Here is a 27,831-nt window from a genome sequence, read left to right as displayed (position 1 = left end):
GTACATGGAATGACTCATGTTTTCATTGGCAGGCATAGATGCCAACTTTATTATTGGGCCCCTGCCTAATTATTGATGCTGAGCTGATGCTGATTGAGTGCAATTACATTGGTGTAGTCTGCTGGTATTTCTCTCTGATGGCTAGCTTCTTCTTTCAGTGCTACCCTGAGGCTGAATATGCAATGGGAAAAACAATGCAGACTCAGCAAAGGCTAGTGAATAGACTTGCACAACTCATCCTTTTCATTGGCTGAGTGATGAACGAAATGTGCAATTGCTGGCTGGCCCTCAAAATACCAGTGCTCAAGAGAGGCTGAAAACTTGCTGGACTCACTGGTGTCAGCTGCTTCAGAGACGCCGGTCTCTTTGAATGGCCTATGTGAGGGCTATCAACTATTCTGCTTAGGACTCACAGGGGAAATAATGCCTAAATAATTGATTATAACATTTATAAATTGAAGGAGCCGAAACAAATTTTAAAAGCTGGTCCAGACTCTGGGAAATAAACATGTCAGCTAATGGCTCATATGTAGCAAAAGCGGGGGGAAAGAAATTAAAAAAATAAGTTTTACATTTGAAAGGACAAAAACAAATGAGGCTGTCAATGGCCAAGATGAAAAATAAAATGAGGGCATTAAACGACCGTAAAGACAAGAAAAGAAATGTTTAGTGAGAGCCAAATTCAGGAATAAAAATCTAACAGGAGTGAAATAGGATTTTAGCATTGAAATATTACAGACAGCTGGGAACAGAAGCCAAAGTACATAGCGTACCCTTTACACGACATAATTAATAATAATTATAAAGGCAATTGTTTCAAGGAGGCATAGCACAATAGGAAGATGCGTCAGGATTTGAGAATACATTAGCTAGCTGTCCTAAAATAATAGAATATGCGTTCTTCATAGCTATTGTATTTCACAGTGAGGCTATTAAAAAAGCAAGGATGTTTGAAAAACACAGCCATTGTGCATGCTATAAATGTACTTACTAACTAGTGTACCTGATATATACTGCATGCCAGCTGCAAGGCTGACAGAACAAAATGCAGGTTTTTCAGGTAGTCTGTAACAACTCCTTCTCACTAAGTAATAGAGTATATGGAGGATGTACCATTAGTGTGTTGGAGTTATGTCAATGTATATTCCATGTATTTTCAAAAACATGCATGGGTTTTTGTTGTTGTTCATCAGTTATAGTCTGGTATCATGTTCTGTGTAGCATCATGCTGAACTATGTGCTAAGCAGATACATTAAATATAACTAATATATAATGCCAAAGTGATATTCTTGACAGGAAAAATATATTAAGTACTATTTTCCATGGTCAGGTCTCTGCCATGGTCTAAGTGTGTCCACGTGAGTGCCTGTGCATTTGTAACCCCTGCTCTTTAAGGGTTAAAGCATCAGATGATATAGACTTGTCTAGTAGAGGGGGCTGCAAGTTGAATAGGGACTACCATATATGGTAAAAAAGGCGCAATCCTCTGCAGAGGATCCAGAGGCCTGTTGAAGCAGGTCTCTGCATAGAGAGCGCTCCTGTGGGCTGGTTCTTTGTGAAGCCTATATTTATTGCTTTCATGTACAAGGGGTTTTTACTTGGTTGATGTTTACGTAAAGTTATGCATTTAATAGTTTTGTGTAATTAATAACTGTGGGGTATGGCAAACTCCCCAGAGGATTCAGGGCCATGCTGAAGAAGGTCACTGCAGAAAGAGCTCCTGTGGGCTGGTTCTTTGTTAAGCCTATATTTATTACTTTCAGGCTTTCAAGAAGGGGAGACAGAAACAGACTGTATCTGAACGCCACAGCAAAGAAAGTACTCTAAACAAGCCTACAATAACACAAAAGAAAAAACCTCAGTTTGGACACATGAGTCTGAGCAAGTCTCTGTAACCTTTTTAATTTTATTTTGCAAGTTCTGTTGTTTGTGTTAAGAAAGAATCTTTAAAGTGCAGAGTTATAATTTAATTGTGGTTTGTGTTTCATGTATATGGGAAGTTAAAGAAATCATGTATATGGGAAGTTAAAGAAAGGTGGGATTACACTGCCAATTGTAAAAATACCCATACATGGTGTAAAGAAAGTGTTATACATTGTTGAGGGATGGATTGTTGGAGGCTACATCATGGACCTTTCCTTTTGTTCAACAGCAGCTTGGCAGTATCCAGCTATCAAGAACCTTAATGGGAAATCAATCTCTCTGTTTCCATTTCAGTCTACAGAAGTAATTGCTCCCCACCTTTAATCCAGGTGTGGCTAGTAAAAGGTCCATTGAGTTTGGCAGGCATCAATGAGGGGATGTATGGAGAGTTTGTCCTTTCCCCAAATTCATTCACCAAAACTATAACTCTCCAAGCAGGACTTTCTCTGTCCACTGGTATGGCAATGGCTATGATAAGTGATGGCAATGAGAAAGTAAGATCTTCCAACTATCAGTGATGATAATACTTTGTCATATGTGAAGCAAGGGCTGGGTGCGGCCCCCCCCATTTTTTAAAAAATGCTTTTAATTGCATGTCTTAATTTGTGTAGCCAAATGCTCTGCAAAACAAAGGGGACAGAGTAGACATATTAGAAATCTGGTTTCTAATATATATTGTGTTATCTTTTAGAATGAATCATTCTCTCTCTGCAGATGTCATTTATATATACAAGTTGTCCTATGACTGGACTCTTTAAAATGGCGCTATGAGCTTCCAGGACTTTATGGAATATTGAGGAAATAGAGATAAGAAACTGCTAGAGTAATTCATCTCATTGGCTGGAGAGAATGATCTTCAGTCTTTACTGCTACTGCCACCAATCATAGCTATGCTAAAATCCTCAATTTATCCATTGTTTTCTACAGGCAGATATCACTTCTGCCCTGGGGCGGCGGGATAGATGTGTATTTAAAGGAACCAGAAATCACACAGGCTATGCGAGTCTAGTGATTCAGAACAGTTGAGACATAAGAATGTTAGCGTGTCAGTTAAACAAAAGAAAAATTGAGAGCTGGGGAGAGAGGCAACTGCCCTTTTTAAGTATCCTGGGGTCAGTGTTGCCTCTAACAGGAATTCCCAGATGTTGTTGACCAGGGGCGTACCAAGGTTGGAGTGGGCCTGTAGATGAGATTTTAAAATGGGTCCTTCATTGCCTTCCCCTCCTTCTCCTGGCTCCATGTCTCTGCCAACTATCCTAACTACAGTTGCAAGGTGTAAACAACAGCAGAACCAACTAATACAACAGTATCAATGAAGAACTTTAATAATTGCAAATATCCCAACTACATTACAAGGAGAAAGGAGGTAGTGAGTAAATTCCATATCTGTGGATTAAACATGCAGAGAATTGGGCTTTGGAAGATGCTGGGTTAAAAGTAACTAATGCTTAGAATTATAACCAAAGCAAGGCAAATCTGATAATGCCTGGATTGTCACTTTGCTGTATTTATTTATTTATTTATTTATTTATTTATTTGATTGATATACCGCCCTTCCAAAATGGCTCAGGGCGGTTTACAACAGAATAAAAACAAGCAAAACCAGTTAACAATTAAAATCAAAACTATAAAAACAGAATAAAACCAATTAAAACACTCAAATAGCTAAAAACCCTGGAGAACCAGGGCAAACAGATGGGTTTTAAGGGCTCTCTTGAAGGACAGTAAGGAATTAAGATTACGAATTTCTGCCAGGAGTGCATTCCACAGCCCGGGAGCAGCTACAGAGAAGGCCCGCCTCTGAGTTGCCACCAAATGAACCGGTGGTAACTGGAGATGGCCATCCACAGATGACCTTAACGTGAGGTGGGGATCATGTAAAAGAAGGCACTCTCTAAGATATCTTGGGCATAAGCCATTCAGGGCTTTAAAGGTAATAACCAGCACTTTGTATTTTGCCCGGAAACATATTGGCAGCCAGTGTAACTGTTTCAAAACAGGCATCATATGGTCTTTCTGGGTTGCCCCAGAGACCAATCTGGCTGCTGCATTCTTAACTAACTGAAGTTTCCAGACTACGTACAAAGGCAGCCGCACATAGAGCGCTTTGCAATAGTCAAGCTGAGAGGTTACTAGCTGATGCACCACTGTTTTGAGGTCATCCTCTTCAAGGAATGGGCTCAGCTGTCGAATCAGCCGAAGCATTCCTAGCCATAGCCTCCACCTGAGATACCAGGGTGAGGCCTGGGTCCAGTAGTACTCTCAAGCTGCGCACCTGCTCCTTCTGAGGAAGTGTAACCCCACCCAGCACAGGGAGATCTAACTCACCCCTCAGATTCTGAGCCCCCACAATGAGCACCTCCGTCTTGCTTGGATTCAGCTTCAATTTGTTCTCCCTCATCCAGCCCGTTACTGCCTGTAGGCAGGCATTTAGAGAATGAGTGCCATTTCCTGAAGGTGAAAAGGAGAAGTAGATTTGGATGTCATCAGCATACTGATAACACCCAGCACCAAACCTCCTGATGACCTCACTCAGCGGTTTCATGTAGATGTTAAAAAGCATTGGTGACAGAATGGAGCCCTGAGGGACTCCATATAACAGCTCCTGTTTTGAGGAGCAACTGTCACCAAGCTCCACCATCTGGAATCTACCTGAGAGATAGGAACGGAACCAATGCAAAGCAGTGCCCCCATCCCCAACTCCCCCAGGCGATCCAGAAGGATACCATAGTCGATGGTATCTAACGCCGCCGAGAGATCCAGAGGATGCAGCAGAGTCACACTCCCTCTGTCAATTCCCCAGTAAAGGTCATCCATCAGGCCGACCAAGGCTGTCTCAACCCCATAGCCAGCTCTAAAGCCAGTTTGAAATGGGTCTAGACAATCAGTTTCCTCCAAGACTGCCTGGAGTGTTTGGCCACCACCCTCTCAATCACCTTGCCCAACCAAGGGAGATTGGCCTGTAACTGTCCATCGCTAAGGGGTCCAGGAAAGGCTTCTTTAAGAGTGGTCTAACCATTGCCTCCTTCAGACAGGGGGGCACCCTACCCTCCCTCAGCGATGCATTTATGATATTAACTAGGCCACCTCCAACAATCTCCCTGCTAGACAGAAGCAGCCAAGTCAGGCAAGGATCCAGAGAACAGGTGGTAGGCCGCACCGCCCCAAGCAGCTTGTGCACATCCTCAGGAGTCACAGATTGAAACTGATCCAATCTAATACTGCAAGAGGGATCGCTGGACACCTCCTCCATAGACCTTGCAGAAATAGTGGAGTCCAAGTCAGCCCGAATACAGGAGATCTTATTCACAAAGAACCCGTTAAAGGCATCACAGCAGAACAACTCCGGGGACTGATTGGAAGTAGAAGGAGCAGAAACCAAACTTCTCACAACCCAGGTTAGCTCTGTCGAGCGTGAACCTGCAGCCGCAATGCACACAGAGCAGAATCTCTTTTTCACCACGCGCACTGCCACCGCATAAGCCTTCAAATGGGTCACATGTTGAATCCTGTGAGATTCGAACCGAGTTCTCCTCCACTTGCGCTCTAGTTGCCTATCCAACTGCTTCAGCCCTCGCAGCTCCTCAGTATACCAAGGGGCCATTTTTGCAGCAGGTCGGAAGGGACACTTAGGAGCAATCATGTCTACTGCCCTGTTGAGTTCCCTATTCCAGGTTCCCACCAGGGCATCGACAGAATCACCGGCGGCACCAGCATCAAAATCCTCCAAGGTCTTTTGAAATCCCACTCGGTCCAGCAGCCTTTTAGGACGGACCATCCTAATAGGTCCACCACCCCTGCAGGGGTGGATTGCGGCTGTGAGACCAACCTTAACCAGGTAGTGGTCTGTCCATTTTGGGTTAAACAGGCTCATGATTGGTTCTGCAGCTTAAGATAAACTTTGCAAGAGATTGTCAGGAACAGAAACTAAGGATTCATATTTACAAGCACAAATCTTGATAAGCGCTGATATAATACTGGCTCCATCTCCAGTATTGCCCCCAACCTACAGAGAAAGAGAAGTGTAAGCAGTCTCCTCCAACTCTCTTAAACACTTCTGTCCATTCTTTCTTGCTGCCCCCCTTATGCCTACAAGTTGCTCTTGGACTATGTTTCTTAATGTCAGCCTTCTCAGCCTTCAGACTCAAGCTCAAAAGTCCGCATCTTCCATGAAGCCCCTGAAACTCTTGGTCCTTATCTCCCAAAGGAAAAAACACCATCCCAACTACATATAATTCATGAGCTCACATTCATCCTGTATTAGTCTTGTGTTTAACCTCTCCTCCTTGCTAAATGTAGACTGTAAGCTCCTTGGGACAGATGTGATTTATTTATTTATCGCATTTTAATACCCCTAATAAAAATGTCTTCAGGTAGTTTGCAAAATAATTTATATGACTCGATGGTGCAACTTTACTCAGTAAAGCATCATGCACACTGGTGGCACTGAAACGCAGGCAACACCAAAGAGAGAGGGAACACTCCCTTCAGACCTGCACTGTAGGCAAACATTTAATATATAGCAGCAGGCAGCTAGCAGACGCCTGGACCAGCTCTTATATATTTGGCTCAGCCTGTGGCCATGTGAGTGAAAATCAAGAAGGACCCATAGAAATTCTGTAGCAGTGACAAGTTCAAATTGTGAATGAAACACATCGGCTTGAATCGCTTCAAGTTAATGGTGACTTCTGAAATTGTGCCCATCAAATTATCTGGGGATGGGTTTATTATAGTAATGTCTCCCTCTCTCCAGGAAGAAAGCCACCTTGATTCAGCCAGTTGCCAATAGCAATAAGCAGAAGGAAACATCAACAGTAGAAGTGTCTAGTTTGTCCCTCCCCGTCAGTAGCAAAGGAGGGACACAGAGAGCCCAAGCAGAAACATAGGGAAAACCCCAATGTAGAACACACACGGAGAGAAAAACAGGGAAAGAAGGGAAAGGGAACACAGCAACAATAGGAGGAGGGGAAGAACTGCTCCAAAGCAGTGGATACTACCCCAGGTCGGACAGCAGTTGAGGGCAGGTTGTTGCTACTCTGGACTGGAGTGTCTTTTCAATTATCCCACTACTCCTTGTCTCCTTCACTCAAGTTCTAGGAGGGTTTTTTTCCCCTGAGGTTCTGCTTGGGCTCAAAACAAAATGGGTTTTTTCCTGCGTTTCTGTCCCTCCTTTGCAACTGCTCAGTTGCAATTTGAAGGACACAGAGAGCCCAAGCAGAAACGCAGGAAAGCCCCCAATTCAGAACACACACACACACACACACACACACACACACACACACACACACACACACGAAGAAGAACAGGGAAAGAAGGGAAGGGGAAGGTGACGCAATGCAGCAACAATAGGAGGAGGGGAAGAAACAAGAGTGGCTCCAAAGTGGTAGATTCTACCCCAGCAATTGGAGAGCAACTGAGGGAAGGCTGTTGCTTGCTGTTCTCTGGACTTTAGTGTCTTTTCAATGAATGATCCTACTACTCCGTGACTCCTTTATTCAAGTTCTAAAATAGGATTTCCCCCCCTGCTTTTCTGCTTGGGATCTCTCTCTCTCCTTTGCAACTGCTCCCTGAGGGAACAGTTTCAATTTGGAGGGACACAGAGAGCCCAGGTAGAAACACAGAAATAAATCCCTGCTTTAGAACACATACAGAGTGAGACCAAAAAGAAAGAAGAGAAACAGGGAAAGAAGGGAATTGGAATGGAATGCAATGTAACAACAATAGAAGGAGGGTAAGAGGCAAAAGCGGCTCCAAAGCAGTGTAATGGCTGAAGTCCATACCCCGGCGGTAAGAGAGTAGCCGATGGCAGGCTGTGGCTAATGTCTCTAGAGCTTTTTCTCAATGATCACAGTACTCCTTGTCTCATAAGAATATAAGAACAGCCCTGCTGATCAGGCCCAAGGCACATCTAGTCCAGCATCCTGTTTCACACAGTGGCCCACCAGATGCCACTGGAAGCCACAGGCAGGAGTTGAGGGCATGCCCTCTCTCCTGCTGTTACTCCCGTGCAACTGGTACTCAGAGGCATCCTGCCTTTGAGACTGGAGGTGGCCCACAGCCCTCTGACTAGTAGCCATTGATAGACTTCTCCTCTATGAAGTTATCCAAACCCTTCTTAAAGCCATCCAGGTTGTTGGATGTCACCACATCTTGTGGCAGCGAATTCCAAAAGTTGATTATGTGTTGTGTGAAAAAGTACTTCCATTTGTTGGTCCTAGATTTCCTAGCAATCAATTTAATGGGATGACCCCTGGTTCTAGTGTTATGGGAGAGGGAGAAGAATTTCTCTCTATCCACTTTCTCCACACCATGCATGATTTTATAGACCTCTATCATGTCTCCTTGCAGTCAACTTTCTTCTAAACTAAAAAGCCCCAGGTGTTGTAGTCTTGCCTCATAAGAAAAGGTGCTCTAGGCCCCTGATCATCTTGGTTACCCTCTTCTGCACTTTTTCTAGTTCAACAATGTCCTTTTTCAGATGTGGTGACCAGAATTGTACGCAGTACTCCAAGTGTGGTTGCACCATACTTTTGTATATGGGCATTATAATATCTGTATTATTTTCAGTTCCCCTCCTAATGATCCCTAGCATGGAATTGGCCTTTTTCACAGCTGCCGCACATTGAGTGGACACTTTCAATGATCAAGATCCCTCTCCCGCCAAGATCCCTCTCCTGGTCAGTCACTGACAGCTCAGATCCCATCAGCATATACTTGAAGTCGGGGGTTTTCGTCCCAATGTGCATCACTTTACACTTGCCAACACTGAACCGCATTTGCCACTTTGTCGCCCACTCATCCAGTTTGGAGAGATCCTTTTGGAGCTCCTTACAATCCATTTTGGATTTCACTACCCAAAAGAGTTTGGTATCATCTGCAAATTTGGCCACCTCGCTGCTTACTCCTGCTTCTAGATCATTTATGAATAAATTAAAAAGCACCAGTCCCAGTACATGTCCCTGGGGGACCCCACTTCTTACTTCCCTCCATTGTGAAAACTCTCCATTTATACCTACACTCTGTTTCCTGTCTTTCAACCAGTTAGCAATCCACACATGTACTTGTCCCCTTATCCCATGACCGCTAAGTTTCCTCAGGAGTCATTGATGAGGAACTTTGTCAAAAGCTGGTGAGGCAAGGTTGGTGAGGCAAGATTTACCTTTGCGGAAGCCATGCTGGTTCTCTCCCAGCAGGGCCAGTTCTTCTATGTGCTTTACAATTTTATCCTCGAGGATGCTTTCTATCAATTTGCCTGGAACAGGCATTAAGCTAACCGGCCTGTAATTTCCCAGATCGCCCCTGGATCCCTTTTTGAAAATCGGTGTTACATTTGCTACTCTCCAGTCCTCTGGTACAGAGCCCGATTTCAGGGATAAGTTATATATTTTAGCAAAGAGGTCAGCAATTTCACATATGAGTTCTTTGAGGATTCTTGGATGGATGCCATCTGGCCCTAGTGATTTGTTAGTTTTCAGTTTTCCCAGACAGTTTAGAACATCATCTCTTGTCACTTCTATCTGACTCAGTTCTTTAGCCTCCATCCCTTAAAAGCCTGGTTCAGGAACAGGTATATGCTCACTGTCCTCTGCCGTGAAGATGGATGCATATAACTCATTTAGCTTCTCTGCAACCTTCATATCCTCTTTAATAATCGCTTTCACTCCCTCATTGTCTAATGGTCCAACAGCCTCCCTGGCAGGTTTCCTGCTTCTGATGTATTTAAAGAAGTTTGTGTTATTCCCCTTGCTACTCTTGCCTAAATGTTCCTCAGACTCTCTTTTTGCCTCCCTTATTGTCACCTTGCATTTCTTTTGCCAGAGTTTGTGTTTTTTTCTGTTCTCTTCATTTGGACAGGCCTTCCAATTTCAGAAGGAAGTCTTCTTCTCTTTTATGGCTTCCTTGATGGTACCCATTAGCCATGCTGGCATCCTCCTGGACTTAGTGATACCTTTCCTCCTTTGGGGTATACAAAAGGAGGGTCTCCTTCATCCAGTTTTTTTTTTTTTTTGCCACTGTCCATCGCCACTGCCTAGCTTCCTTCCCGCCTGACTGCTGTACTGCTGCTCACTGTACACGAAGCAGGCAGGCTGCTGCTGACCCACCCCACTCTTGCCCAGATGGAAGAGAGAAGGTACACAGGCACAGCTGGTCTTGCCTTTTGAAGGCAAGGGACCCCCCCCCCATTGCTGTCTGTGGTCCATGGGCGGCTGCAGTTATCAGGGTGGGCAGGCACTGTGGGGTGAGTGAGTGCCCTGCCTGCGCCATGGGAGATGAGACTGTCCTTCGGGGGCCCTCTAACATACAGTATGCCCATGTTTTTGACTACAACTCCCAAAATCCCTAGCTGCAATGGCTTTTGCTTGGGGATTATGGGGGTTGTAGTCAACAACATCTGGGAATCCCTGTTAGAGGGAACACTGCCTGGGGTAGGGATTAAGGTTGTGTGGGATGTGTGCCATGAGATTTTTAAAAAGACTCCCCTCTGTGCACTACACTAAAATGACACTGTTTAGCTTTTCCATTTACCAGATCTACCCCCTATATTGCAATAAAATATTCACATTCAGGGCTGGCAGCCAACCCCAAACTTTTACTCCTGAGTGTTATATAGTGGAATATCTGAAGGAAATTGAAGGGAATGGGGAACACATTTGAACACATTTGAATTGGAATATCTGAAGGAAATTGAAGGGAATGGGGAACACACTTTCATTTTACCTTCCCTGCTCCTGAAACTGTCCCCTCTCTCAAGAGTCGCATTACTCAAGAGAAGCATTACATATCTCCTTTTGGGGGTGGGTGGGAGGGGGACTGAAGATCCATTAACAAAATGTTGTGGTCCTCACTTGTATCTCTAAATTTTTTAGCAGTCTCAAAATGACAAAAATCTTCTTTTTTGGGAAATGATCCTTTTAGATGTGCCTGCAAAGAACAAAACCTCATTTACAGTTTCACTTAGATTTCACTGTGATTACCATATGCTGACTATTTCAGGTAAGTATGGGTATTTCAGAGCAGTTTGAAAGCTTTATCTAAAAGGTTAGATAACTATGCTTTAAGGAGGAGCTCATGTAGTTTAACAAGTTCTTTCCCAGACAGAAGCTTGGTGTTGCTGATCATGCAAATGGCACCTGTGCATTTGTGGATGCCATGTGCATGCTGTTGCAGCACATTGGGGAAGTGCCACTGCAGCAGGAAAGTACCTGCAGTGGAGGAGAACAAGTAAGGACCTGCTGTACTCCCCTCTAAAGGTGCTGCTTACTGCTCCACCCCCGTGACACCTCAGAACACTGAACTGGTTCTGTGCCAAACCTGTGCATGGAACTCAGTTTGTGCACATTCCTACTTTCAAATGATATCAGTTTATTGCAACACATCTAGAGTGGCTATAAATGTGCATCAGGCATATACTGCCATTGAGAAATAGTCAGGGCAAAGACTATTTCTGCGTAAAATGTGTTTGTGTGCAAGATCTTGTAAAAATCCTTTTCTCCCTTTCTACTCCCTAGGTTTTGCTTAGGACACTGACACCTAAGGCAGCTTTTTTAACATGGAAAAGGAAAAAAGGTGCACCTATGGTTTGTCATTTTTACTTATATTGAGAGTCTTGTTATTTGCAGCTTCCTAGTCACATTTAGCACAATTCATGTCAGTTGTGTCTCTTGATTAAGAGTATGACAGGAGTAAGAAACACATCAAACTCCAGAACCGACAGCAAATCTTTGTTCTTCTAAACAAAGATGTGAATTTTATAACCATTTAAATTGCTGTCATTCACAGGGGACAATGTCAAATACTGAACCAAGTATGAATTACATATTAGTAGCAGGTTGTCTTCTCAACCCTTCCCTTCATGTTTCTCTCTGAACCCACACTCTGAGTTTGTGGCTTTGGAATCAAGCCAGAAAAACAAGGCTAACTGAAACAATAAAATCTCAATGATCTACTGAACTGTGACTGAGATTTGTGACCTGCTTTGAGGCGAATCAAATTCAGCAACAAAACTCCTTACACAGAGCTATCAGCGAGTGCCTGGCAAAATGTCAACACAGTGGTACTAAATATTCTAAATGAGTCATGCTGGGAACCATTGGACATCATGTGCTGCCATGAAATAATTATAAGAAGTAGATGGATTCATCTAAACGTACTTTTGTCACATGAAAGAAATATACCTACTGGCTTGATATGTGCCTTGAACAAAGAAAATCCTTGCATGGTAGAAGAAATATTGTAAGTTCTCTCACCTTAAAATAAACAATGCTGAAAAAGTAGTGGTTCCTAAACTGGAACCACTTGGTTACATGAGTGGGACATGGGGAGCAGGTATATGCCTTACTAGGGAGCTTCTCTCTCAGTTTTTTCCTGGTGCCACATCATTCTGGCAACCTGTTCCACCCCCCACGCCAAAGTCTCCTGATAGATGGGATCTTGACACACTATTAGAAAATATTGGGCTACATTGTGCATAGCCCTTCATCAAGGCAAGGGAGCTGCTGCACAACTTCAAGGGCAGCCCCAATGTAGTAAATGAGGCTGCTGCACAAAGGCTTTAAAGTGTTTCTGGACAGCAGTGCAGCTTTCCAAAATGTCTTTTGTGCTGCTGCCCTAAAGCACTTTAAAGTCTTTGTGCAGCAGACAAGACTGTGCAGCAGGCTTGTTGCTATGCCACAATGCCTGTGTGCAGTAGTCCTAGCAGGCCCCTTACCTCGATAGACCATCATGCTGATTGTAGCCCACTATTTTAAATTACATTTAGTGTCATCATCTGCTGCATTTTTTTCATAATGGAAGTTTCCACCCTTAATTTCCACCCCTAATTGGATATCTAGGTAGCTTGCCTTGAATGGGTGGAGAGATTAGACAAGACTTTGTGTAGGCATGGATTGGGTGAGGTAAGGCAAAAACAGAGATGAAGTGGGAGGAGGAACAAGGTGAAATTAATTCTGAGACAGAAAGACCAGCTGCCTTTGCTAATTAGACTGATGAGCAAGTCTGGCCTGGAAGTTCTTTGGAAGGTGTCACCTAACCACTGATTTATCAGAGGTGATTCAACTTGTTTTCTGAAATTTTCTCTTTTATCCAGAACTTGGTAGTGGTGCATAAGCTAAATCCCTGCCTATTTTCCCTCAAGGAGAATCCCACCTAAGGTGTTAAACTTGGGGGTGATTCATAGAACTATTTTTGAGGTGAAAGAGTTGCAGTGACTTTGCCTGCCAATATCAGTGTGATCAAATGGCTTGTCAAGGGCTCTTCTTGAAGTATAATCACCATTTATCACATTTATCACAAATCCTCAAAATGCTTAAATATATCAAAGCATATCCCTGCTAAAACATGACAAGACACTGGTCTTTACAAAGTCCACATCAGCAACACATGCGCACAGGTGAACACACACATACAGAATAAGAGGAAATACAATTAATTCATTTTTTAATATACAAATGACAATTATGCTGCATATTACATGTGGAAGTGTCTAGTGGTCAACAATTTTGGAGAAGGACAGTTCCTGAATTTATCAGCACTGGAACTACTTTGATTAGGATTCCTTTGTAGTCAACAGCACCCATACATTGGCTGGAAATCATTAATCAGGCAACCCAAGCTCAATGTTTGCTGCTTGTCAGACAACAACTGCTGCTGACTCTAATGAACCAAGAAAGCGGATACTCACTTTAAATTAGGATGCACCTGTATGTGATAACTTCAGCTTCAGCATTTTGCTGTCCCAGTCTCCCCAATTATCCTTTCCATTTGTCACATCTTCCTCACCTATCTCACATTTGTTTTGCAACTTAATTTGTCTAGATTTGTGCAAACATTTGAAGTCCTGGTTAGAAAGAGGAACACCTATGGAAGAATATTGCCTTCTCTGTTTATTAAGAAAATTTAGATTAGGTGTACGTGTACACATATACACAACCCACTTGCAGTGATATTATTTCACAGTGGCTGGGTTCACATAATCACAAGGATCCTGGTTCAAAAGTTAATCAGGATTAGTGAGCCCTGTGGAGTTGATTATAAGAGAACAGAATTTTTCAGTGTAATCCTGGTCAAACTGCTCCAGTAGACAACTTTAATTGACCTGGTTAAATGCTGGTTAACTGGAAAGCCTTTGACCAGGATTGACCTGAAATTCTGGATTCTCACAATCAGCTCCACAGGGCTCACTAATCCTAACTTTTGAACTAGGATTCTTGTGGTTTGTGTGAATCCAGCCAGTGGCTCTTTAATATCCTAAGAAAAGATGCATGGATTTCTCTTCTTGGTTTTTTCAGCAAATTCAGAATTAATACTGGTGCTGTCTGGGCCAGTAATCTATCAACTATAGAGCACACATATTTACTTAAAATAACAAAGTTATTGAACTTAAGAAGTAACCACATTAAACATTAATCTGTAATTAAAGTAATCACTTTAATTAAGTAGTAATTAACTGTTCAGGCTGTTGTCGATTTGTAAAGCAGCCCCAAACCTGTTGAGAATGAGTGTTTGCACAAGCAGTGCTACTGCAGTTATTCCCATTCACCACCATAGCACAGCTTGCACATCCTCTCATTCTCAAAAGTGTCAGGGCTGTCGTACAAATCCTCAGCAATCCGATGCTGTTTACACCATCACTGGTACGCTGTTCATCATGCTGGCCAATGTATGCAGACAGACAAACACAAAGGCACAGCAAAGAAATTGAACCATAGTTCAAGAAGAGAGTAGGTACATGTTTTAAACAAGGAACTACTGTAGTTTCTAATGACAGCCAGTTACAAGTTTGTACTACATAATAGTGGCAATTGCTGCCTGTTGGGGCAGGAGGGGAGAAAGAGCTTGGGGTACCATAGGTGGGATTAAGACTAGGCAGGTCCAACCCTGGTCCGACAAGTAAAAAAGGAAGTGGAAGTGCAATTGCCAGCCCATGGGTTTTTTTTCAGTTTGTAAAGTTGTTCAGTTGTCTCAACCAAAACCTCCATCATTCATATCGGCAGCTGGCTATTTAGTGCTAAATCTGCCCCTTGTTTGGCTGAGTAAAGGAATCCTGCCTTTAGAGTGGTTCATGGTGGGTGTCAGTGTAGAAAGTAGCAATGCTGCCCACTCTCAAGTCCCCATGCCTCTTCTTCCCCTCAGTAACTCCACCCCTTTTATCAGCATTGTCTCCATGGCGTTTTCCAGATGATGAGATCTGCAACGATTAAATTGTTGCAAGGTGTGATGGAATAGTGCAACGGTTTCAGACTGAGAGTAAAGGGTTGTTCAATGCTTTGTTGTAGGTTGGCCATTCACATTTTCCATCCACTGAAATGTGTTTTCAAGGCAGGATGTGTCCATATTCTCCTTGAAACGCTATTATCTGCCACTCTTCCTGCTCTGTTTGGGCCAATGGAGTTGCAGTGTGCGCAATGTGTGTGCGCGTGCAATGTGTGTGTGTGTGCAACAACTTTTTTGTTTTTAAATTTCTTGGCTGCCTTATGCAAATCCACCAGCAGGAGGAAGTGCCACACCAAAACAAAAATCTAACTGATGTTTGCACCATTGCACCCTTCAGCAAAGGATCCCGGCAATTTTTTTAAAAAAATATCCAATGGCAGAGAGCTGGCTTAAATCACCTACATGCACCTGGCAGCCGGCCTCCAGTTGGGCATTTAAGTCCCAGCAGCCGCCTGGCTCAGAGCAGCACCAGCTCATGCTACCACCCACACTGGATCCAAGCTGCGCCTGGCTCGATCATTCCCCTCACTGGCGAGAAGCAATCATGTCCACTTTCAAGACAAACCCACTGCCGCATACTCCAGGTCCTGCTTTGCATCCGCCACTGCACTATGTGCTTCTCTCAAGGTCAGACAAGGTGGCCACTAGCTGGGATGTGCAGCGCTCTGTCTCCAACAGGCAGTGGCAGAGCAGCAAGTGATGGGAAGTGGGAGGGCTGGAGGGTAGGATCAGCGGCTGTGGCTGCTCTCAGCTGTCCTCCTTGCCCCCTTGCTTGCTGCCAGATGGATGCTGGGGCTGGCTCAGCAACCCAGCCAGGAAGGAGCCTCCTGCCACTCTGAGCACCCCAATCCCCAGCTGGGAATGGAGTGCTCGTTCTGCTACTTCTGGACCTTGCTTAGGGTTGGCTAAAAGGGAGGGAGGTCCACCATCCTGCTTAGCCCAGCTCAGCACACCACTGGCTCTTCCAGCTTCTGCCTGACCCAAGTGCAAGAAGAGAATGAATAGCAACATTATTCCAGGGATGGGCAGAATGTAGCTGTAAAAATCAGAAAATTGTCGCACTGTGATTTGAAACATCCATACCGCAAAGCACTGCAATGCATAAACAATGGGGCAAGCCTCCTAAAAATGGAAAAATACAGCTACTTTCCTGCAATGCATTTACAATGTTGTAGGCATACAACGCAGCAATAAAATCCGAAACAAGGCATGGGAAATATGAACGGCGCCCTGCTGACAGCGCAGCGAGTATGATGTCAAAACACTGGCAATACGGAGGGGCACTTATGGGACATGTTGTGAACCCTTTTGCAGCGTGTCATGTGGAAAATGCCCAGGTCTCCCTCTCCTTGCAATCTCAACTCTTTCCTCCCCATACAGGACTTGGCTAAGACTACCTGAAGTGGGGAGGGGGTTGGATTCTTGAGCACATATTTGCAGTTTCACTGCATTTTCAAGTTCCCTGCTGCTTGAAAATGCTACAAGGTATTTCCTTCCACCCGCATACCCAGAGCCCACTAGTTTCCTTTCTTCTCTCAAATATGCAAATACATACCTTTAAAAAAAAAAACACAGAAGTCTTTTTTCTCCCTCTCTCACAATATAATCTTTTCTTGGAGATGTCTTTAGGCTGTAATCCTATGCACACAACAATTACTTGGGAGTAAGCCCCCATGAGTTCATTAAGGCTTTACTTAGGAACTGTACAGTATTTGCTGCAATTCTATGCAACATTTACTTCATCAGATTTGAAAATTAAAACCATATAGATCACAGACCCGAACAAGTAATTTATGCTGAAGATCTCTCATTTCAATACTACTACCACTCACCCCACACCCAAAGTTTAACACACAACATAACCAGCGTAAACAAAAACTGTTATAAGGACTATATGAGGTGCAGTTACTTGACTATTCAGGAATTCACTGGTTTCCAAGCTGTGCTTGTTAGGTTGCTCATAAATAGAAGGCAATTATCTCAGAATGCTTAAAAATTAAAAACAAGTATTTCTGTATTAAAGACACACATTTCAGACAGGATAAGTTTGAAATTGTCCAATTAATCTCAGAAAAAAAATGTTTTATTTGGAAGCTAAAAACCCACTCAATCCCTCCCTCCTGAGAGGTGAGAGAGTAAGAGAAAGATGAGGGAGATAGCAACAGGCTTTCCTTAAAGTCCCAGAACGAGGGAGAAGAAAGAGGGTGGCTGTTTATTATGAAAATAACTCCCCAGAGGAAGTGTCAGTCCACCATATCCCACCCCTTTCCCATTCCATTTTCTAGATCTCTGAACATTACTAAGATTTGATAGTGAAATTGTAAAACAGAAAAAAGGAAAGTGAATGAGAAAAGCTCCCAGCGAATGCAAGATGTCTTCTGTGGGCTTGGTTGGGCTCCTACCTTTTCTGAACTCCATTTGCTTGCAGTCTGAGTGCCCCCATTTTGCAAAAACTACAACCATGTCTCACAAAAGATGGAACACCAGCACAACATGTGCTCTCAAATATGGGGCTTCCTGCTTCCTTCCAGCCCCACCCAAAAACCCTTCTACCTCCAGATGCTTCTGATTAGTAGTCAGGTAAATCAATTACAGCTGAGCCATATTGGCTGAAAAACAAAAAGCTGATTATTGGCTAGGAGATTTTTTTAATATTAAAATTGGGAGGGAATTATTATGCTAATGTTGTCCATCAAGAGCACAGAGCCTGGAGCCCAACCTGGCCACACAAACTGCAGGCCCTGGAGCAATAGAGCCTTGAGAGATGAAGAGGATGCATATGTTACTGAATTCAAAATTATGCCTGCAACTTATAGATGAGTAACATGGCAGCTGCAGGTGAAGATCTTTGGTGGGGCTGTGCCCACTTTGCCTCTACACAAGAGCCACCACTACTACATAACATGCTATCTTCCAATTGAACTTAGCATGTCCCAATTTCTAGCTTTGATGTCTTCATCCTATTAGTCCTATGCTCTAGTATGCTGGATGTTTCTTTCTCTTTCCCCCAGGCACCGTTCTGGTCAACTGGGACTCCAGACTGAGAAGGCTGGTAAAAAGAATCCTGTGCAGAATAATGGACAATGCAAAGTGTAGATCTCCTGCAATTGTATAAGGTTTTGCTCCTTTGTCACATGGCAAATCTTTTCTCTAAGTGGCAATAAAAATGTTGGCATCTCTTGTGAAGTGGCCAGTTCAAGAATCAGGGCAAAAAGCTCTCAAAACGAAGCACATTACTGCTCATAGATGGGTTGCCTTACACAAGCAGGCTACTGGCCAAATTTCCTTTTACTGGTCTAAGGGTCAGGCTTATTTTCAGACATTCAGTAAGGCATCTGGTAGATGCAGACAAAAGTTGATGTTGGCTTCTGCTAATTCAGAAGGGGAAATAATGTAAGCACATAAAGCAAGCCAGCTACCTTACTTTAGTTACTTTTCTTTTTTAATATTAGGGATATGCACGAAATGAATTGTGCTTTCTGTTTCAAGCTCAAAAACAAAACACAAATGGCCAAAACATTTTGTCGAAAACAGTAGTCGAGCCAGCTGTTTCAATAGAACAAACTCAAAACATTTTGAGTGTTTTGGCCATAGGGGAAACTCAAAACACCCAATTGTTCCCCATTGGTAACTCCTAGGGACACCGGAGTGGACTGTGTGGTAAGGCATGATGGGTGTTACCTACCACCTGACCCACAAAAGAAATGGGCAAGTGGGTGATTTTAAACAATTTTTTAACCTTTCCCCCAACCCCCCATAGGATCCTAGGAGCTACCAATAGGGATGAATGAGTGTTTTGAGTTTCCTCATGGTTCCCTATGGCTGGAACAAGCTTCACTCTACTGATTACTATTACTAATCTAGTTCTCCAGAGTCCAGAGTTATGCTGTGTGGCTGCCTGGGGTCTTGGAGGGTGGGGGAGGGTTGGTGGGGAGACCCCTCTCCTCTCCTCTGCTGTTGTGTGGGCTCCCTGTGTGGTTTGGGGTCTTGGAGAGTGGGGGGGAGTACTGGTGGGGAGACTTCTCCTCCTCTCCTCTGTTATGCTGTTGTGTGGTTTGGAGTCTTGGGTGGGAGGGCTGGTGGGTAGACTCCTTCTCTCCGCTGCTGTTGTGTGGGCTACCTGTTTATATTCTTACATTTTGTGAGTTCAGTTGCTATTTGTGCCATCAATAATTCGTGTGTGTGTGTGTGTGTGTGTGTGTGTGTGATGGTGATGCTTAACACAGCAGGGGTGGCGGCTCTAGAGGCCTTTAAGGGATGATGCTTAAGTTGGGGAGGGACCTTTAGGTCCAGGCTGCAAAAGCACCTAGGTCACAGACATGTTTTGCATTGCATCGTGCAATGCATTTTTCAACCATGCCTTGAAAAACACTTCAGAAGCATCTGTCCCGCCCAACACAGAACACATATTTTTAACACAGTCCAAAAATGGCCAAATAAGAATCATTGACCCAGAATCCAGTGCCAGCCACAGTCCCTGCACAGCAAAAACATCATTGGCACAAGTTTCTCTCTCATACACAATTATAACTCCTTACTTCCTAGCATTGCAACAGCTGCCACAGCAGCACTCTTTCTTAGCAACAAGCATAGCCTTATGCTCAACTAGAGCAAATTTAGCCACATTTTAAATAAGTACACCTTGCAATGCAGATTGCAGAGCAGACTAGGGAAGTGAGTGAAACATAAGTCAGTCTCAAAGCCAGACATGGAGTTCATCACAGCAATCACCAAGAAATATTACAGAGAGAGCGCGAGAAAGAGAGACCGAGCTACCACTATCTGTCTATTTATCACCACGACATTATCTCACAAACAAAACAAATCACAACTCAAGGAAGGATCAAGGCAGTTACCCAAGTTCTGCTTCTGTCAAGCTGAGATCCAGCAAAACCAGATAGTTATATCAGCAATAGTACAGCATATTATACTCGGTGCTGAGACAAGAAAACCACAAAATCAAACCTCCCTACCTCTTATCCTGTTGTACCCTCTTATTCATGAGAAACAAACTATGAGGGCTCTCTCTGTCTCCCAGTCCCTTTGAATACGTATTGAAATTCCCTGTTTGTGTTCCCCCTTTGCTCCTCCATCCCCCAGCCAATGGAGCCACAGTTGCCCACTTGATTTGTATGATAAGAAGCCAACCAAGAAGCAAGGAGATCAATCACAAGCAAATCAGAAGTCAGTGCCAGAAAACCAATCAGCAAGGGAAAAACACACTTCCAAAATGGTGCTTGAAATGTCAAACTGTTTTGAACGAAACAGGGTTGTTCTGTTTTGAGCTCAAAACAGGCCCTTTATTTAAAGGGTTGTTTCTGGCTTGAAACATTCAAAACAGCCTGTTTTGACTTGAAACATTCTGCATATTCCTAGTTAACGTATGGTCTTCTTTAATGTATTTCCAAGGAACAAATTAAACAATACTTAGACAAAGTACATTAATTCAAATTTCAGAACCTGCTGAAATTAACTCGAGGATTCTAAACAAGCTTGCTTAGACAATTTAATAACCAGTAGTGAGCCAGTGTAGCATAGTGGCCAGTGCTGGACTACAACTACAATCTTTGCTAACTCAGTGGGCAGTGATTAGTGGATTTGAAGTGAAAGGAGCTGAAGGATCTCTTGCAAAAGAGAAGGAAGGAGCGATTGCCATGGTGGGAAGCAAAAGTAGAAAGTGAAATAGAGAAAAGAAGAAGGGGAGGAGGAAGAACAGTAGTTTATCTGTTTATTTCTGCTTATCAGACAGATATTAAAAAGGTGAATCTCTCAAGCACAGGATTAGAGGTCCCAATAAAGTTTACATCCAGTTAGGTTCGAGTTATCAGATGCCTTGCTAGCACCTGGTCCAAGAGGTACCAAGAAGACCTAGAACATTAAATCCAAGGTTCTAAGTAGGGAATGAAGTGTATGGTGGGGAGAGCTGGTGTGCAAAGACAGGCAGTTCACCAGGAGTTCCAGAGGAGATTTGGTCAGAGTATCCACCAACAGGTCTGCTCTTGAAAGCACACTTGAATCAGAGATCCAGGGCCAATTATAAGGGTTTTAACAAAGAGAACAAAAGATATTTCCCAGAAGGGTCTTCCTGGATAAAAAGGAACAGGGTGGGTATGCCAACTGCTAGGTGAGGGGTTCTCCTGGTTACTAAACAGGAGAGATACCATATTAGTTGGTGGGGAAATGAAAGTAGACGAGGACCATTTTGAGACATTAGGCATCTACCTATATCAGAGTCTCATCCATACAAAATAGATCGTCTGAATCAAGAGGAGGGTTGCTTTGGCAACATTCGAGCTCCTTGGTTCAAGGGTAAGACACAAATGAAACAGATGAATAAATTAGGATGTGCATGAATTAATTTTTTTTATTCGATTTGTGCCTGTATAGAATCATCCTTGATTTGTATTGTGTTCGAATCTGTTCCCTCAAATCACCCCAGATTCAATTTCAATTTGATTCAATTTGATTTGGTTTGGACCACTTATCAAGGTCCTAGGGGCACAAAATTTGGGTGGTGGGTAGGTCAGCACTGGTGACACCTACCACCCGAAGTTCAAGGTAGTGGAGCACTAGGTTTATTTTTAATGATTTTTTTTTAGTTTTTACAGATTTTGTATATTTCTGCCATAGGAAATAATGGGGATTCAAAGTCATCCTATCCTAATCCTAGCATGGATCCCCAGCTTTAATTCTAACAAAAAAACTAAGCTCTAGTCCTTGTAGAAGTGGAGTTATTGAGCAAAATGTGTGGTCAATGTTTTTCAAATGTTAAGATTCTTTGATGTATAATAACCTTTCCTTATAATAAATCCCTATGAGGATTCATTGCACACCTTCATTTCTTCTGTTCGTTTTGACTGTCATTGGACAGTGCCAGCTGTCAACTGCCATGTACCAAATACACCCCCCACCCACACACACACCTGCAAGGCAGTGGGGGTACTACTTTTATTTTTTTTTAGGAATATCAAAGTGTTTAGATTCTTTGGTGTCTAATAACCTTTCCTCATAATAACACAAAAAGAAGTGGAAGGTTTTACGGGACATCTAAATGACGCTTTAAAATATGTAATCTCTTAGTGCCATCTGGTGGCCACCTGCTGACAATCCATAAATGAGACATGTCTTTTCAATACTACTTTTCTTCTGACTTGAAAAAGACCTTGCTTTTTCATGGACTGCTAGCAGATGGTGCTAAGAGATTACACAATAAGTTTAAATGTTATGCAGTTTCCCTGTAAAATCTCCTGTTAGAATTTGTGTTGAAGTTGGAGGAAATTACTGTCCATATAGATCCCTTGCTTAACTCAAAATCCACCAACTGATCCACCACAATGATCAGATGCTAACAAGCAGGGCGTATTGGTGATAGCCATTCCCTGCTGTTGACTACCAAGATGCTTTGCTTGTCTTTCTCAAACATCTTGCAATAAACACACACACACTACACAAAAATAAGCATAGAATAGGAGCAATAGAAACTTTGAGATGAAGCAATCAGAATGGTATACAGTATTCTAAATTAGCCACATCATAGAATTATATAACAATGCTATTATACTTGACAAGTGAATTTTGGCCCGTTGAATAACGGGAGCTAGTAACGGCGCTCCTGGCCCCCTGCCGCCATTCCCCCTCCCTCCCCTACCTTTAAGGGCCAAATCGGCCCAGGTACTTGCCCCCGCCAGGCCGGGAAGACGGAGACCGGGGCCGAAGCGGAGGCCATGTAACTTAAAAAAAAAAATTTACTCCCGCAGCCGACGCCGCCGACCGCCCACCCTCCTTCCCAGCTGCCGAGTCCCCCTTACCCTGGCCGACTGCTGTCGGCCGAAGACTGCCCTCAATTTAAGAGGCAGAGAGGAGCTCGCAAGCAGAGCTCCTCTCTGTGCAAAGCCTCTTGCCGAACTGCCGCTTTGGGCGCAAGGGACGCAAGCGCCCAAAGCGGCAGTTCGGCAAGAGGCTTTGCACAGAGAGGAGCTCTGCTTGCGAGCTCCTCTCTGCCTCTTAAATTAAGGGCTGTGTACGGCCGACAGCAGTCGGCCAGGGTAAGGGGGACTCGGCAGCTGGGAGGGAGGGTGGGCGGTCGGTGGCGTCGGCCATGGGAGTAATTTTTTTTTAAGGTTACATGGCCTCCGCTCCGCCCCTGGCCTCCATCTATTTTGGCCGAGGCGGCGGCTCTGCCGCCACCTCGGTCACTTTCCCGCCGCCGCCTCTCCGGCTTCTTCGGGGCAGCCGCTTCTGGCCGCCCAAGATGGCTGCCGGGTGCCGGCGAGCGTGTCTCCCTTGCCCTGTTCTGGGCCTGCGCTTCGCGCAGGCGCAGAACAGGGCAGGGAGGCACGGACACACGCTTGGTGTCCGTCCACGGACGGACACCAAGCGTTTTATTAGAGAGGATGTTTTATGTTTCTGTCCTTTCAGCTACTGTCTAGTTTTGTAAGAGAAAGTTTAACATAGCCAATACATCTGTGCATTTCAATTTCCAGTTGTCTCTCATGAGGAATTAAGAAGTCTACTTTCCTTTATACTAAGTGCCAATTTTGTCCACACATGGCAAACTGTATACTGATTGGGAATCACAGGAGACAAATTCAAACAAGTGAAGATATGGGGAAGTATGTGTATAAATTAAAAAAAGGAAAAGGAAAGGAAAGAGAGCAAATGATCTGTTACTTTTCCATTTTCACAAGAAGCTATAAGAAAGTAAAACTTTGAAACAGGCTGGGCTCAAATATAAAATTAGGTTAAATTAGGACAATATTAACTATTTCAGTTCAAGTAAATAAAAGGAAACCCTTTTGAATACAGGTGTATTCATATATTTGTTGGGACTTGGGTACAATGTATTTTCCTTGAATAGTATAAACTCTATATACTATTATATTGCATATATCAAGGCTATTTCCACAATCACTGGAAAGCGAGCTAAGGGAGCTTAGCCTGCTTCGCAGGGTTTTGTAGGAACCACCGGGCTCACAGGCAAGCCCGGTGTGTCTAAGGCGGTTAGCCTGCCTAATTCCCTCTCCCCTTAAAAGAGGTTAATGGAGCGAGCGCTTTGTTAACCTCATTTGGTTGCTCATGTGTCGCCATGGCGCACAGTGACACATGAGTAGCCCCCCACCGGGAGGCTGCAAGCAGCCTCCTGGGCTCAGGGGTCTCTCCAGGATGCCCCACGCGCTCGTGAGGGGCATTCTGGAACTTCCAGGGGCTGCGTGGGCCCTGATCCCCACAGCCCCCACCGGCTCCGTGACGGAGCTGGCAGCTGTGTGGGCAGCCGATCCAGCCGCTCAGCTACGAGCAGCTGCTTGTCTGCGGGAAGAGCGGGCTAAGCTCGCCCTCCCTGCAGACCCAGAAAAAGCTCTTCTCACTGATCATGAGAAGAGCATCATTAATTGTCACTTACAAAGAGTTATACGGTTCTTTGAATCCAAACATTTGTTGATACTGAAACTTTTTTAAAAACAAAATTATGAGCCTGAACTGGGTTTCAAAAAGACCTTAAGGAACAAATAACAAGGTGCATTGTACCATAAAGATATGAGACAGAAAAATAAAATGAAGATTAAATGGCACAGTTGGTGGTCAAATATGATTATTTTCCATCTGGGTTGTCTCAGAAACCCCAAACTGTACCTCTGTAGTAACTGTAGATTTCCCTAAAGTGTAAATATCTACCATTTCCTTTTGTTTGTTAATTGCTCTTTTAAATTGTAGCTATTAAGAGTGCCAACAGCTCCTTATTCTGGTTCTGGGAGCTTTTCAACATGGGTGAAGTATTAGAATCCATTAATTTTTCTGATTCTTGAAATGTCATCTTAGAGGGGGTTTTTCCCATCAGATTTGTTTTCACATTTTTCTCTTCTCTTTCCTTCTGAGCTTTATATGGTAGTGTGTCCCATATCCTTCAGTTGATTAGCACTATGTGGACTCCAGTTAGCAAGTCAACATTTTTTGTGTGTGCCAACAGGATTGATCTTCTGTCACTAAATGCAATAAAATTGCTTTTCTGGTTAATTCCAGCTGGAAGCAATCTATTAGTTGTCTTTTTTGTTTTATTTTCAACCACAATAGCTGAATCTTTGTGTGTGTGTATGTGTGTGTGTTAGCTCTCTCTGTGTGTGTGTGTGTGTGTGTGTGTACACACATACACACACACAGCTAAGACCCATTCTTGAGACTACATCTTTAATGAGCACTATGTTTCAAAGCTCAGGATCTGCCACTGAGAGAGCTAAAATGTTTGGTGTTATCCTCTGTTGATAATGCCACACTCTAGCCATCTGTGGGGCCAATATATGAGGTAGCTCTTGAAAAGCATAATAATAATTTTGATAATTTAAACAGTTACTGTTAAAATTGCTTGTTAAAAATATGTTTACTGAAGTGTTCATTTTGCATATAACGAATAGCAACTTTGATATGTGAATTTGATGTGCTTGATATTCACTGGTTAACTGACATTTTGTGGCTCTTTACAGGATGATTATTATTATTATGAATATTTAAATACTTTTCAACAAAAACAAGTTCACAGAATAGTTTACATAGAAAAAGAAATTGGAGTTATCTTTTATTGATCAGACACGGTTTATTATTGTAATGCTTTGTTTAAAGATTTACTTATCTGCTTCTTAGGAAATTAGGAAGTCTTGTGTGAACTCTTTTTTTAATGGATACACAGATCTATGATCCATATACGTCTTTACTTCTATGTTAATTGGGGGATGGGTAGTAGATTGGCAGCAGTTTGTTGTGTATATCATATATAATTGTGGTTTCTTGGAAATTCTGGTTGAACTCTTGTTTTTATTTTATTCTCTTTTAAAATCAATAAAAATATTTAGAAAGAAAGAAAGAAAGAAAAAGAAATATATTGGCTTTCCTGTCACGAAAGGGATCACAGTATAAAAATAAATACAAGTGAAACATCAGCAAAAGCCATTGGAAAAATGCTGTGCTGGGGTTGGATAGAGACAGTTGCTCTCCTTGTGCTAAATATAAGAGAACCACCACTTTAAAAGGTGTATCTTTGCTCAGTTAGCAAGGGTATTATTTAGTGAACAAGCTATATTCCTCACATAAATATAAAAAAGCATAAATATGAAGACACAAGGAAAAGGGATAATGTAGTGGTTTCAATAATTCTTCCCCAAGCAATGTTATACAGTTGTGAAGAAAATCTCTACATTTTATTTACTGTTCTGAGGATACATTGTATTTAATATTTTCGAGGAGGAAAGATTATCAGCTCAGGAGAATATGTTCAGCAGCAGTGAAAATTCCACATTTATTCTCCCTGAGTTTATTGCCTGTTTCTCAAAACAACTCTACAAATAGTACAAGGGGCACTGTATGGCCCTTGCTCATTGAAGACAGCTTGTTGAGAGTGTAGACTCAGCTGTGAAAAGGTCCAATTCTGTGCTAGGGGGCATTAGGAAGGCCCTGATCTATGATGCATCTATGATGCAGCAACATCTATGATGCGGCCACATTTAGAGTACTGTGTGCAGTTCTGGTCACCATATCAGTGTGATATTGTACATTGTAGAACTGGAAAAATCTGCAATGGACATTGTACAATCTGAAAAAGGACATTGTAGAACTGGAAAAGGTACAAAAGAGGACAACCAAGATGGATCAGGGGCCTGGAGCACCTTCCTTATGAGGCAAGGCAACGGCATCTGGGGCTTTTTAGTCTAGAAAAGAGGTGACTATGGGGAGACCATGATAGAGGTGTATAAAATTATGCATGGAGCAGAGAGAGTGGACAGAGATAAATGTTTCTCCCTCTCTCACAACACCAGAACCAGAACCACAAGTCATCACATGAAACTGAAGGCCAGGAATTTTAGGACCAACAAAAAAAAGTACTTTTTCACACAGCACATAAATAATCTATGGAATTCTCTGCTATGGGAAGTGGTGATGGTCACTAGCTTAGATGGATTTAAAAGGAGCTTAGATACATTCACCGAGGACAGGTCTATCAATGGCTACTAGTCTGGCAGCTATAGGACACCTCCAGGCCCAGAGGTAAGATGCCTCTAAATACCATTTGCAAGAGAGCGGGCATGCCTTCATTCCTTGCTTGTGGGCTTCTTAGAGGCATCTGGTGGGCCTCCATTCTGCTTTTGGTAAATGGGGCCATGTAGGCCTTCATTATGTAGTTTAGATACCTTCACCAATGGACTATCATCATGCAAACCAAAATTATGCATGCCATAATTTAACCTCATTTGCAAAGTGTGTAGTATGGTCTACTATAGCATCTGTTGCTCATATTATTGTTGGAAATACCTAAGAGCTAATATGACACACATGTTCTGTCTTACAAACTCACCCAATCTTTTGGATGGACGTGATGAAGAGAATATATTTAGTTCTTCCTGTTCCTTACAATTTTACTTTAGTTTCTATACTGCTGGGAATTATGCCATGGCAAAGTTGGATAATAGGCTGAATATGTAGAGCTTTCTCTGTAGCTAACAATTAGTTTTTCAACACTGGAAAGGAATAACAGCACCAGTCATTAAAGACTGGTCTATAGGATTAGTAGCCTTAGCAGCCAAGGAGAATAACCATATTCAGCCATAAGAATATGGCTGAATAACAAAGCATTCATATAAATAATATCTCAGAGGATACTGTGGGACTGCCCTTGCACCACATCATTTCTGTTACATATGTGTTTTTGTGCA

The 27,831-nt window shown here is 43.0% G+C and overlaps 1 protein-coding gene across 23 annotated transcripts in view; it reads right to left on the bottom strand.

Annotated features, from left to right (window-relative positions):
• TENM3 (teneurin transmembrane protein 3) overlaps positions 1-27,831 on the bottom strand; it is a 2,371,016-nt gene that overhangs the window by 1,109,172 nt on the left and 1,234,013 nt on the right. Inside the window, exon 1 of one of the 23 annotated variants that reach the window (XM_053252614.1) lies at positions 17,539-17,657. The exons of the other annotated variants lie outside the window; for them this stretch is intronic. The gene's annotated coding sequence lies outside the window, so the exon portion shown is untranslated. Of the gene's footprint in view, positions 1-17,538; positions 17,658-27,831 lie in introns of those variants that run through there. 23 annotated transcript variants of the gene reach the window in all.

Source organism: Hemicordylus capensis, chromosome 5 (genome assembly GCF_027244095.1).
Source record: "Hemicordylus capensis ecotype Gifberg chromosome 5, rHemCap1.1.pri, whole genome shotgun sequence".
Classification (NCBI taxonomy): domain Eukaryota; kingdom Metazoa; phylum Chordata; class Lepidosauria; order Squamata; family Cordylidae; genus Hemicordylus; species Hemicordylus capensis.
This window is presented reverse-complemented; position numbering and strand designations above follow the sequence as displayed.